The 14,159-nt window shown below is 43.6% G+C and overlaps 1 protein-coding gene across 3 annotated transcripts in view; it reads left to right on the top strand.

The window, feature by feature from the left end:
* The first annotated feature begins 440 nt into the window (after positions 1-440).
* LIN54 (lin-54 DREAM MuvB core complex component) overlaps positions 441-14,159 on the top strand; it is a 73,757-nt gene continuing 60,038 nt past the window's right edge. The window contains exon 1 of one of the 3 annotated variants that reach the window (XM_043972537.1): positions 441-577. The gene's annotated coding sequence lies outside the window, so the exon portion shown is untranslated. Of the gene's footprint in view, positions 578-2,556; positions 2,692-3,069; positions 3,109-14,159 lie in introns of those variants that run through there. The other 2 variants (XM_043972538.1, XM_043972539.1) reach the window with 2 other exon arrangements.

Genomic DNA, 14,159 nt, shown 5'->3' with positions numbered 1-14,159 from the left:
ACCCTGTCTATGACCCTGGTCTCTGGTCTTTCTGGCAGGCGGATTCTTTTTTCCTCCCGTCCAATCAGCTTAGCGACTAGAAAAACAAAGCTACGAAGCGTGTTACTATTAATCATCCTTCCCCACCCTCTCTTATGTCAATTGCGGAGCTGTCAGGTGGTGGGAAAGACCACAGCCCGGGAAGATTTCCTTAAAAGGGAATGGGGGGGAGCAAGAATGGTCTCTTCCAGCTAGGATCGTCCCTCCTTCTCTCTCACCCCCCCCCCCGGAACGTTCCATCCGAAAGCCCGAGCGCTCGCTCCTCATCACGTGGTGACCCCACGCCCGGCGTATTGACGACGCTACGGCCGGGTTGCCAGGGGAGGGAAACGGCGACTAGGGAAGGGAGGGGGAGCTGCGCGGGGGGAGGGCTCAGCCTATTATGGGATGCGGCGGTGGAATGGCGCTGGGCGCGTGATTTTGAACAAACCCGGGTCTGTGTTTCGCAGGCGCCGCCGCCGCCGCCGCCGCGGCTGCCGGGAGCAGAGGGAGCGCGGGGCGAGGAGGAGGCGGCGGCGCCGCCGGCTGTAGTGGGGGGGTGAGTGTCAGCCCCCGGTGCGGGGGCAGGCTGCGGGTGGGGGGGGGCCGGAGGAGGGGGAAGACCCCGAGACTGCGGGGGGGGGTGGCGCGCGGAAGTGGGGGGGGGTGAGCTGTCAGTGGAGGGCCGCCGCCGGCGCGTCTGCGCGGTGGCCGGGGCCGGGCCGGGCGGGGCAGGGCAGCGACGGGCGCCGAGCCAAGCGGAGCCGCGCCGCGCCCGCGCGGGGGAGGGGGCCCGGCAGCCCGCCCCGCGCTCCGGCCCCTTTGTGTGCTGCGGCTCCCCTCCCCCCGCCCGGGCCGGCCGGCTCGCCCTCCCTTCCCCCGCTCCCCGGCGAGCCGCAAGTGACAGCCCGGAGTAAAGTTTGCGAAAGAAACACTCCGCCGTACTGGGCGCGAACGTGGCCGCGAGCCCGGGGCGGGGGTCCCCGGCTGGGGGTCCTAGGGGCGGAAAACCCCGCCCCCTCCCCCAAAGCGGGGAGCGGGGCCCCGAGCCCCAGCTCCGAAGCGTCCGGTACCCGCCGGCGTCGTGTCCGCAAAAAGGAGTGACAGCCGGTGGCCGCCCGGCCTCCCGACCCCGACAGTCCGCACTTGGGGAGGCCTGGGTGGGGAATGGCGCACTTTGGGACCCCCTAATCCCACGAGTGATGATGATAGTGATCGTCAACATTCATATGACGCTTACTGTGTGCCAAGCACTTTGCGGTTTGTACACAAACACGTAAATATCTGTGTTTGTGTATGTACATACACCCATATACGCACACAGACATGGTGCCCAGCATATGCCAGGAGCTGGCGAAATGCTTTACAATGTATACACACACACAAATAATGGCTGACATGCATGCAAGGCTGATTTTGTGTCAGGCACTGTGCTACGGGCTCAACCATTTTACCATTTTATATGTGTACATATATCCACATGGACATGCATATCTATGTATCTGTGCACTTAAATACTTTCATATATACTCGTCTTAAAGCACTTTATACATATGCTCAATACATAAAGCACCTTCCGAATGGCAGGTGCCAGTGATCCCAAGACATTTCTCCTAAATGTTGTCATTCAACATCATTTTCCTTTGGGTTGTGGATCATCTCCCAATTTATCCCCTGTAGATTTTGTTCGCAGGTGCGGCTAGAGGCCCAAGAAAGGACTGTGTCTTTGTATTTTAGTCGACCTTTTGACTGCATTCAGTAAGAGGCCATTTATTGGCGCTGACATAATCTGCAGATTGTGTGCACATTTACTGTATCGGGGGCAAATCTATATTTTAAGTTAGAACTTGATACTATGGAAGTGTTTGGCAAACAATTTCAGCTCGATTTCCTTTTTTTTATTAACAATGTTAACAGCTACGTTGCAGCTACCGGGTCATATGGCAACTAGGTTGACATTTTTTGGAGGTCCTATAGCGGGGTTAAAGCAGCCGGTCCGAGATGTATGGGACGAGCGAGGAAAGGGAGGCTTCGGTGGTCTGCACTCTGTTGGGAGCGGGCATTGGAAGGATCGCGTGGTGGTGATCCTATCTGTTTGAACCCGCGTTTGCCGAGGACCTGCCTGGCCCTCGACCCCCTCCCCGAGCTGGTGCTTCCCATCTGACTCCCTGGAAGCCAGGGGAGGAGAAAGGAAAGGCCGCCTTCCCTGGGGACGGTGGAAATGGCCATGCTTTAGGTGCTACTAAGGATAGCACGCCCGCGGCCGCTGCCGGCCTTGCCCCCTGGACACGTCGGGCCTGGGTCGGGGATCCCTCGGCCTCGCGAGCTTCTGATCCCGGAACAAAAGCCCGGGGCGCCGGGCCGGCGCTCGAGGGCTCGCCCGCGGCGCGTTTGAAGGTTGGCGCGGCGCGGAGGCGGGGCTGGCGCGGGGGGCGTGTCCTGGGCGGCGGGGGAGGGGGCGCCGCAGAGCCGCCGCGGGCCCGCGCCCGCCGTGCCGTCGCGCCGCCGCGCTTCTGATGACGACGTGAAAATGGCGGATCTTTCGAAATCCAATCCCGGCCCCTGACATCCCGGCGGCGGCGGCGGCGGCGGCGACAGCGGAGGAGGAGCCCGGCCGCGCCGCGAGCTGCCGGCCGGGGCCGCCGGAGAGTCCGCGGCCCGAGCTGCCCGGAGGTGAGGGCGACGCGTTGCCGCTGCCGGGCGGGCGCGGAGGGGGAGGGGAGCGGAGCGGAAGGGACCGGGCTGGAGGCCCCGAGCCCCGGCCGGCGCCGGGCCGGGCCGGGCCAGCCGGGCTGGAGGGCTGGAGGGCGGGGGCCGGCCGGCCGCGTCCTGCGGCTCGGGCCCTCCAGGCAGCTGTGGTCCGGAGCTCTGCGCTCCGTTGAGGGGTGGTTGTTGTTGTTGTTGGCCGGGGAGCGGGACGTCAAGTGCGCGGCGGGGGAGGGGGAGGTGATGTGCTCCTCGGACTTGGGGTTTGGGGCGGTGACATTTCTGGTGCCCGGGGGCGACGGGCGCGGCGGTGCGCAGACCCCGTGCCCGCCCCTCCTTTGGCAGCCGAAGCCTCCGCTGAGCAGCGACGTGCTGCCGTGGCAGGTCAGTGCCCGCCGGGGAGGCTTGGGCAAGGTCTGGCCATCTCAAGGAGCCAGACGAGGCACCGTTCTCCAGGTAGTGGTCTAAGGGCCCTGAACCTTCGAGCTTAGCCCCGAAGAGCCGAAGGTCGGAATGTTGGACGTGGGCTCCCCTTTCCCTGAAATTCACTTACCACAGCTCTAGACGCGTCCAGCATTGAGTCAGTCATGATACCTGGTCAAACAAACAAACAAACAAACAAACAAAAACCATGTTTCGATAGATTTGTTTGTGATTCAATGATAGGGATATTCTTTCCCAGTGTTGCAGATTGTAACCCATCTTTGCCTGCCTCGTGCTATTTAACTCTCGACCACTTTCAGTCTCTTAGTCTACCAGGAGTGGAATAAAGAAGTTAAACGTTAAATTACCTTTGACCACTTAGGGTTAAATCCCATTTATTTATATTTTTTATTGCTGCTCTTTGGCCTATAAAGATTGTGCTGTAGTTACCAGATATATGACCAATGCTTGTTATAGGACATCATAGGTGCACAACAGGAGAGAATTGTACAGGAAACGGAATCTGGTATAGAATTTGCTTCCCTTTTTGAGGTACCTTGATTTTCAGATGAGATTTCTAGGGTAAATTTTATGTCAATAATATGGTGATGCTCTTAACTTAAATAATAGAAATTGCAGAAACACATGAAAAGAAAACAAGTTTATTAATATACTAAATGTCCTATTTATATTTGTAAAATATTATAAAATTTGTTGGAAAACATACAGGGGCAGCTAGGTGGCGCAGTGGATAGAGCACTGGCCCTGGAGTCAGGAGGACCTGAGTTCAAATCCAACCTCAGACCCTTGACACTAGCTGTGTGACCCTGGGCAAGTCATTTAACCCCAATTGCCTCACCAAAAAAAAAAGAAAGAAAGAAAGAAAAAAGAAAAAAAACTACACAAATCTGTGTGCATATATATCATGTGCCCATACAATTTCTTTTTGTTTTTGCTATTTATTGATAATTATGAGCTTTTGTTCTCTCTCCCATGCCCCTCCTTCATTAAACAATTAAAAGGACAAAAACCAAAATCCTTACAAGTACACAGCCTAGTAAAACAAATTTACATATTGCCTGTGTCTAAAAATATGGTTTATTCCATATTTTAAGTCCATCACTTCTGGCAAGGAGATAGGTAGCATGATTCATCTTCAGTTCTCTGGACTGGTTTATGATTGTATTAATCAGTTCTAAAATCTTTGAAAGTTTTTTTTCCTCTGTAATGTTGCCATTATAAATTATTATAAATTTATTCTAATTTTGTCCCTTCATTCTACCTATCTGACTACTGCTCAGATTCCTTTGCTGGATCTTCATCCAAGTCACAAGGGCTCTGTCTTCTTCCTCTATTTTATTTCACTTGATTATCTTTTCAATTCCCATAGATTCAGTTGTCATCTGTATGATGATTCTCAAATCTGCTTATCAAGCCCTAAAATCTCTGCTGACTTCCAGCATCCCCAACTGCTTGATACATATCTCAAATTGAATGTCTTGTAGAGATCTTCTAGTCAATATGACCAAAAATGATCTTATTTCCCCTCCACTCCCAAATTCCCCCAGGCTCACAGACTCATCATCTTCTGCTCTTCACTTTCACCCTCCTCCTTCATATCCAAACTGTTGCCAAGTCTTGTTGATTTCAACTTTGCAATATCTCTGCAATAGCTCAGGGTACAGGCCCTCAACACCTCACACCTGGACTATTACAGTAACTGCTGGTGGGTCTGCCTGTCTCAGGTCTCTCCCCACTCCAGTGCATCTGTCATTCACCTACCAAAGTGATTTTCCTAAAGCACAGGTTGGCCCATGTCACTCCCTACTCAGCAACCTCCAGTGGCTCTTCATTGTTGTACCCTGTTGTTTTGTGTGGTGTCTCTCATTAAAGTGTGAGCTCCTCGAGAGCAGGGACTGTCTTTTGCCTTTCTTAGCACAGTGCCTGGCACATAGTAGCCACTTACCATTTATTTACTGCCTTTATTCTTCATCAGATCACAAAGGCCTTCCTTGTTGTTTTGTTTTCCTCTGAAATTCTCCATTTCAGCTTTTCTGATGGCAGTTTGTTCATATTTGACAGTTTGTTTAGCCATTCCTTAATAGATGGGCATACCTTTAGTTTCCAATTTTTGGCCCCGTGATTTTAGTGGTGTAGGAAGTACAAATGTGACAACTTCTGTGATTATTCCTAATGTCTCCCACTGTTTCTGAAGCTCTGACTTCTTTGGGAGATGTGGATAGCTTGTGCTAGTTCATTCTTGCTGCCACATTTGTAGCGAGCTGGAGAGAAAACAGATAAAACAGAAGGGGGGGGTGTTAGTCAACATTTCATCTCCTCTGCTCCTACTATGTTATTTGCAGGTGATACAAAGACAAAAATGAAAACGTAGTGTCTCCTGTGGTGGGCCATTGAAGTTTAGAATTATTGGAGTCTGAGACGGTCATGATACAAGAGAGACAAGGTAGGCATTGCATAGAGAGAGCTAGCTCCAGATTCAGGGGGAAACTACCTTCATTCCATCCCTACTCTGACTTATTGTATCTGGTTGGTGTTGGGTAGGTCCCTTAACCTCTCAGTGCCCCAGGCAACTCTGAAGAGCTGTAAGTTAGAGGGTAGGAAAGGATCTATTTACATAGGATAGAGGAAGTTTCCCGAAATTCCTTATCCCCATGCAATTAAGGAGCCTGATAAAAAAAAGTCCTACCTCAAAAGTCATAATTTAATGACTGTGATCATAATGTGTATTCTATGATATAGCTTTTCTTAGGTTACTAAATTTTTATACATGGAGAAATTTTGAATTAAAATTTGCTCAGTACTGATGTGCTGTATCCTGCTAATAATTATATGAAAAAAATTGTTTTTATAAAAAAAAACTATGAATTATTGTAGTGGGTCAGTCAACGTTTTGTTTTGTTTTTTAAGGGCTTACTTAATGCTCCAGGCCCCATATTAAGGTTTGAGGATACAAAGAGTCAAAAATAGTCCTTGCCTTCAAGGAACTTCTGTGCAAACTACAGGGTGAATTGGCAGTAATCTAAGAGGGAGGACACTACCATTGTAATCTATGGATAGAATATAGAATTTGAAGTGAAACCCAAATGACATCCCAGTTAGTGGCAGTATAAAACTCTATCTTTTTTCTTTCTTTCTTTTTTTTTTTTGTTTGCATGGAGCAATGGGGGTTAAGTGACTTGCCCAGGGTCACACAGCTAGTAAGTGTCAAGTGTCTGAGGCCGGATTTGAACTCAGGTCCTCCTGAATCCAGGGCCGGTGCTTTATCTGCTGTGCCACCTAGCCGCCCCCAGTATAAAACTCTAGATGGAGAAATACTGGCTTTACATGAATTTAAATTTTCCATTTTCAATATAATACATATCTATAAAATCATTTTCTAAAAAAGTAGCATGCTAAATATTTTTCATATCCATTTTTCCATAAGTCTAGCTTTCTTTTTAAAATAAAATTCCTTTTCATCAAGAAATTTGAGAAATGTCAGCAAAAATGAATTATGTCAGTATACAAAGAAAAGAGATGATACATGAAACTGAGCTTCTAATTTACATACTATTAAAGTAAATTACATTTTAATTTACATACAATTAGATTTTTTTTACTGTATATTAATTTTAAGATAGGAAGAAAAATGCCCTGTTTGTCTTGTCTGCTCTTTTCTGAACTTTTGGTTTTCTCATACACACACACACACACACACACACACACACACACACAAATTGGGGGGGGGGGCAATTGGGGTTAAGTGACTTGCCCAGGGTCACACAGCCAGTAAGTTGGCAAGTGTCTGAGGTCGGATTTGAACTCAGGTCCTCCTGATTCCAGGGCGGGTGCTCTATCCACTGCGCCACCTAGCTGCCCTATATATATATAGAAATTAATTCAATGTTTGAGGGTTTTTTTTTCCCTCATCACTATCTCTACTGCTCCCTTTTGCTCCCCAAATAGATCTCCTCTCTGTTGTTTTTTTTTTTAAGTGAATGTATAGTCAAATAAAACAAATCTACACATTGGCCTTTTCTGAAAATGCAAGTCTTGTCCAGAATCTTGTCTTATCACCTTGCTGCTAAGAAGTGGGTAGCATGTTGCATCATCAGATGTGTTTATTATGTAGAAAGGATGAGGAGCACAAATAGAAAATGAAAACATCTGTTTTCAAGAAGCTTATATGCAGATAGGTCAGGGATTTTTAACCTTGGGTCTATGATATTAAAAATTATTTTTGATAACTATTTCACTATAATTGTTTTCCTTTATAATCCTATGTGTTTATTTTCTGCATTTAGAAACATTCTTAGATGGAGTACATGAGCTTCACCAGTTTGCCATAGGGGTCCACAATACCAAAAGGTTAAGAATTATATTAAGGGGCGAAATCCATTTATATCTATGGTTTCTAGAGTTTTTAATAAAAAGGAATATTGGATTTTCAGCATCGGTTAATATAGTTGTGGTTTTCATTATTTGCATTAGTAACATGATTTATTATATTTATAGTCTTTTTGTTGAACCAACCCCACATTTCTGGTATAAACCTAGTCATTGCATATCATCTTTCTAATAATGTTGTAGCCTACTTGCTAGTATTTGATTTTAATATGTTGCATCAGTGTTCATTATGGATGTTGATCTCTAGTTTTCTTTCTCTACTTTGTCTTTCCTTGGTTCAGATATGAGAACTTGTATGATACTTGTGTCATAGATAAGAATTGGAAAGGTGCCTTCTGTTAACAACTCTAGAAATCATAGAAATAAGCAGATTTCCTTAATATAGTAAATAGTATTTATCTAAATTAAGAGCAATCATTCTGTCATTGAGAAAAATTAGACGCCTTTCTGGTAAGATCAGCGATAAAGTAATTATTCCCATTATCACCACTGCTATGTAATACAGCATTAGAAAAGCTGGCTGTAGCAATAAAATAAGAGAAAGAAAATGAAGGAATAAGCCTATTAGGCAAAGAAAAAACAATATTATCTCTTTTTGCAGATGATATTTTGATGTATTTAGGGAGTCAACTAAAACTAATTGTAATAACTTCAGCACAGTCTCGGTACATAAGATAAATCTACAGATACCATCACTGTTCTTTTATATAGCCAATAAAACATAGCAAAAAGAACTAAAAAGAAATTCCTCTAAAATTAATTACAGAAGCCGTAAAATGTTTGGGAGTTTCAAGATTCACCCAAGGATTATACAAAACTAACAATAAAATACAGAAATAGAGACCTAAATAATTGGAGAAACATTAATTGCTCATGGGTAGGTCGAGCTAATATAATAAAAATACCTAAAGCAATTTACTTAATCATTTCTATACCAATCAGATTCCCCAAAGAATATTTTATGGAGAAAAAAAATAACAATTCATCTGGAGCAACAGAAGGTCAAGAATCTTGAGGGTAATAATGAGAAGGAAGGAAGGAGCTTTATCAATTTCAGATCTCAGACCGTACTACAAAGGAATAATCATGAAAACAGTATGGTACTGGTTTGGAAAGAAGTTGATTTGTATAACCAATTATGTAATACAATAATATGAAGCCAACAAACATGGTAGTGTAGTATTTTATGAACCCAAAGATGTTACTGGGCAGAGTGACTGTTTGACAGTAATTACTGGGAAAACTGGATAGCAGTCCAGAAGAAATTAGATTTAGACACCGCACCTCACAACATATGCCAAGATAAGTACCAGATGGAAACATGATTTAGATACAAAAAGTTATGCCATAAACAAGGGAGATATTACCTCTTTTTGGATCTATTGTGAAGAGAAGAGTTCATGATGAAATAAGTACTAGAAAAGATCACACAAGATAAAACCAATAGCTTTGATTATATAAAAATTTAAAGGTTTTGCTTAAACAGACCTAATGCAGTAAAAATTAGATGGTGAACAACTGGGGAAAAATCATTGGAACAAGTTACTCTGGTAAAGGTCTCATTTTTAAGGTTTATAATGACCTGATTTAAATGTGTAAAACTAAAAGCCATTCTCCTAAGTAGGTAAATAAATCATTAAAGTATACGAATAGGCAGTTTTCAAAAGAAGGGATCCAAACTATCTACAACCATATGGAAAAAATGCTCTAATAGAGAAGTGCAAATTAAAACAATTTTGAAATTCTACCTCCTATCAGTTTAATTGGCAAAGATGACAAATGATGAAAATGACATGGAGGGATGTGGAAAAACTGATTAGTACACTATTGGAAGCTGTGAATTGATCCAACCATTCTGGAAATCAATTTGGAACTATGCTCAGAAAGTTACCAAACTGCACCTTCTGTTTGATCCAACTAACTATTCCACTACTAGGCTTACACCCCAAGGAGATCAAAGAAAGAAATATTTATAGCAGCTTTTTTTGTGCTAGCTCCCAATGGTAAACTAAGGATCTTTTGTTCTACTGGGGAATGGCTAAACAAGCTTAGGAATGTAATGAAATAGTATTATATCATCAGACAGGATGAAATGACTTCAGAGAACACTGGGAAGACATTATGAACTGATGCAGAGTGAAGTGAGAAGAATTAGAACAGTTCACACAATGACAAGATTATAGAGAAAGCAACTTTGAAAGACTTTGAAATGCTGATCAGTGAAACAATAAACTTCAAGTTCAAAAGATTGACCAGGAAACATGCCATTCACCACCTGTCAGGACAATAAACTTAGATGAAGAAAGAGGCAGTTCCTGTGTTCAAAGATAATGTGGGTATTAGTTTTGCTGAACTATGTGGTTGTATATTGAGAGGTGGGTGGTGGGATTTTTTCTCATTTAAGTAAATTCTCAGTGGGAGGAACACATTTTTAAATTTAAAAAAATTTTTTAAAAGAACTCTCGTAAAAGCGGAAAACATATAGGAGATTGCAACTTAAGGGTTGGTAGAAAGCGCCAGTGGTCATTAGGGTGTGGTGACAAGACAGATGGCAAATGGTAATGCATCTTCTTTGATTATAATAATAGTAGCTAACATTTATATAGCACCTTAAGGCTTAATATAGCACCTTACATGTGTTAATCTCATTTGAGCCCCACAACATTCCTGGGAGGTGGGTGCTATTATTATCCCCAGTTTATAGATAAGGAAACAGACTGAGAGAGGTTAAGTGACTTGCTCTAAGGTTATATGTCTAGAATGCTGAAAAGATTTTAAGGTGATATCAATTAATGAACCAAGAAGTATTAATTAAGCACTTGCTGTGTGCCAGTCATATGAAGAATGGTTGAAGGAATTAAAAGAGGAGGTAGAGCATGTATTCAGTTGTTTAAAGGCTTGTCTTAGGGAAGAGGGCACCGCATCATCATCCTATAGAAACCTTTCCACCAGGCTCACCATCTTTCAAATGCATATTAGACATCGTGGACCCAAAGTACATAAGGAGGACTGTAGATCAGGAGTGCACAGGGAGGGCAGTGAAGTGGCACAGTGGATAAAAGCACTCACTACCCCTGGAGTCAGGAGGACCTGAGTTCAAATCCAACCTCAGACACTTGACACTTACTAGCTGTGTGACCCTGGGCAAGTCACTTAAAGCTCAATGCTCAACCACCCCCCCCCCAATTATTTTTTAAAATGCACAGTGGCAAATTTTGGCTTGATTTAAGAAAAAGTTTATTAATAATTTGAGCTACCTAGAACCGGTGAGTTACCTCAGGAGATCAGTGGAAGTCTTTGAGCCAAGATTGGATGGCCACTTGTTGAATATCTAGTAGAAGAGATTCTTGTTTATTTTAGAACACATAGCCTCTGAAATCCCTTCAACTCTGATAATCTATGATTTGGTTTTCTAGCCTCTCTCCTGGTCTATATTTTTGCAGTTAATGGTTGGAACTTTATAAGATATTACATTTATCCATAGTCAGTTCATCTTATTAGATCCCACCCATATTTTTAGCACTAGGAGGAACAAGTGTGCCAATTGATTAAAAAAAAAACTTTTATAATTTTACTTTGAAATAAAAATTTTCATCCTATTTTTTCTTTGCCTTGTGAGTAAAAAAAAAAATGCACTGTGTCAATCAATGTAGCTTGGTCCTTCAAGGCATTCTTATATTCTGGGCCTTCTCTTGCTAGCCTGTCAAGATCTTTTTTTTTTTTTTTTTTTAGTGAGGCAATTGGGGTTAAGTGACTTGCCCAGGGTCACACAGCTAGTAAGTGTTAAGTGTCTGAGGCTGGATTTGAACTCAGGTACTCCTGACTCTAAGGCCAGTGCTCTATCCACTGCACCATCTAGCTGCCCCTCAATGGATCTCTGATATTTTTAATGTGGGCATTCACTCCACCCACGCAGATGACAGTTTATCCATACTTTTGTCCACATTCACTCTTACATTGCCAGCAAAGACTATTTACCATCTTTTTACATTTTTTTTGGACTGTTGATCCATTATTCCTTGTTCTTACTGTATCTGTTTATATCATTTCTTGTGTAGGAGGTCGTCATTGGAAATATATTGCAATATATAGCTTTGAAGCCCTTTAACAATCTGAGATTCTGTGATTTTATGTCTATTTCAGATTCTGCTCTGCTATGGGATCCCAAGACTTGGTTAGTTGTGTTTGGATATAGCCATTTGTGGGCAGATTGATGTGTTTTAGACCAAATACTCTTCAAGTGGACTAGATAGGAATTAAATATACTAGCATCATTCTAGTCTCTTCTGTGCGTTCAGGCTCGGGTGGGGATGTGCTACTGAAAATGAGGTTCTTTTACTCAAGTGCCTTTCAAGTTATTGTCCTCATAATAGCCCTTCAAATTCTTGAACACAGTGACTACCCTTCTCTACCGAACTCCCAAGGGCTTTTGCTTCTCTTGTTACTACATAGAAGGTAAGAGGAAAGTGGAGGAAAAGAATTTTTAAAAACTTTATCCTCAGTAACTGAACAGCTTGATAATAAATATCCAGAGAAAATTCAGACCTCATAGACAATTCTATTTGACAGTACTTTGGTGCTTTATTTGATTTAAGGTTTTAGTGATGTGGGTAGTCCTTTCACTAACACATTTTGAAGCTCTTTCTGTCTTCTTACCCAGTGTTAGTCTTATCTAGAGTTTATCTTTAAATGATTGGAAAACAGTAAAGAATCACAACATAATACAGTGGAAAGACTACTAGATTTGAAATCCTAGCATGTGGGTTCAGATTCTGGCTCTGCTATTTAGTATTGTGTGACTTAGGGTAAGTCACTTAACTTCCCTAGACCTCCGAGGGTTAAGTGACTTGCCCAGGGTCACACAGCTAGTTAAGTGTCAAGTGTCTGAGGCTGGATTTGAACTCAGGTCCTCCTGAGTCCAAGGCCAGTGCTTTATCCACTGTGCCACCTAGCTGCCCCTTATAAAATGGGGGCATTGAATGACATGGCTCAAATCTATGGTCCTAAAACTAGGTTGTGTCTGTCCCAATACAGACAACAATAAGGGCATTTAAATATATACCCCCTATTAATAAATCAATCTAACTGTACTTTCTCAGAAATTTAATTTTTCCAAGGTGAGAAATAATATGCTAGGCACAGCAGTGTATTTCAGGACAGCGATCTTTCATTTGTGGGGTGATTTTTCCTTCTTCCCTCCAGGCAGGGTTGCCTAGAGGAGAGGAAGAAGGAAGAAGACTCCTACTGCTTTTGGGCTGGCTGCCTGCCTAGTGACATAAAGACTGCAGGGCCTTCAGTCCTATTGGTGCTGTCCAGCTTCTGTCCAGCTCCCCGGACAGCCCGTGCAAGCCCTGGAAGTTCAGTTTTCCACTCAGCGGTGTCTGTACTCTGGCTGGTTTTTGAGAGCCACATACCTGAGAACAGTATTACCTCTTGGCCTTTGTCCTGCTGCTGTCATCATTGTCAGCTAGAATTGGAAGGAACACAGTTTCCCTCAGATGATAGCACCCAGACAGTGTCTATTAAAGTTAATTTTATTGCTATATGTCTGACTGGATGACAGGGTCCAAGGAGGAGAGCCTAATATCTTAATCTGTAGGAACTGGATATACAACTGTATTTTAAGGAGTCTAGATTTCAGAGTAACTATTTTCTGCTATCTAACTTTTCCTGTATAAAAGGGTATCTTTCTTGCAACTAGCTTCTGATATTTCATTTTTGGAAAATTGTTCTCAAATCTTTGCAATTTGTCATCAACTTATGCAAATGAAAATATATCCCATTTATTCATTAGACAAATATTTATTGAGTTTTACTGTATGTTGCAGGCACTGGCTTAGGCTCTTAGGTGACAAAGACAAAGGGAAAAACAATTCCTACTCTCAAGGAGCTTTTTTATGCAATATGTACATAGAAAAAAAAGTAAGTCCAAGTTAATTTGGGATGAGAGAGAACACTAACCACCAGGGGATTCAGTCCTGCCCCAACATGGCCCAGGAAGGAAGTTGTAAAGGAAACCGGGTCCTCTAAGAGGCAGTGTAAGAAAAGGAAAGAGTGTATCATGGTGTGGGAGACTGAAAAAGGCATGGCATCTAGGGTTAGGGGGCACAGCAGTGGGCCAGCATGGCTGGAAAGGAGAGGGGTTATGTAAAGTCAGCCTGCCCTGTGTCCTAGAGGTGATAGAGAGTCACTGAAGACTCTTTTAGGAAGTTGGTTTGGCAAATAGATTGCAAGGGGAGAGATTCTAAGCCAGGAAATTATTCAGGAGGTGGTGTTGTATGTAGATAGTCAGATGAGATGTGAAAGGCTGAACTAGGATGAACTTCCTCAGGAAGAAGAAAGAAGAAAATCCTAGAGATAAGGGAGAAGCAAAATGGATCAAACTTGACAACTGGTTAACTTTTTTTTTTTGGTGAGGCAATTGGGGTTAAGTGACTTGCCCAGGGTCACACAGCTAGTAAGTGTCAAGTGTCTGAGGCTGGATTTGAACTCAGGTCCTCCTGAATCCAGGGCCAGTGCTCTATCACTGTGCCACCTAGGTGCCCCTGGTTAACTCTTTAAGCACCAGAACTCACTCTCTCCTCTTCCTCCCCCCAATTCCTGAT

Source organism: Dromiciops gliroides, chromosome 6, assembly GCF_019393635.1.
Source record: "Dromiciops gliroides isolate mDroGli1 chromosome 6, mDroGli1.pri, whole genome shotgun sequence".
Classification (NCBI taxonomy): domain Eukaryota; kingdom Metazoa; phylum Chordata; class Mammalia; order Microbiotheria; family Microbiotheriidae; genus Dromiciops; species Dromiciops gliroides.
Note: the sequence above shows the minus strand (reverse complement) of the source record. Positions and strands in the feature narration are given on the sequence as shown.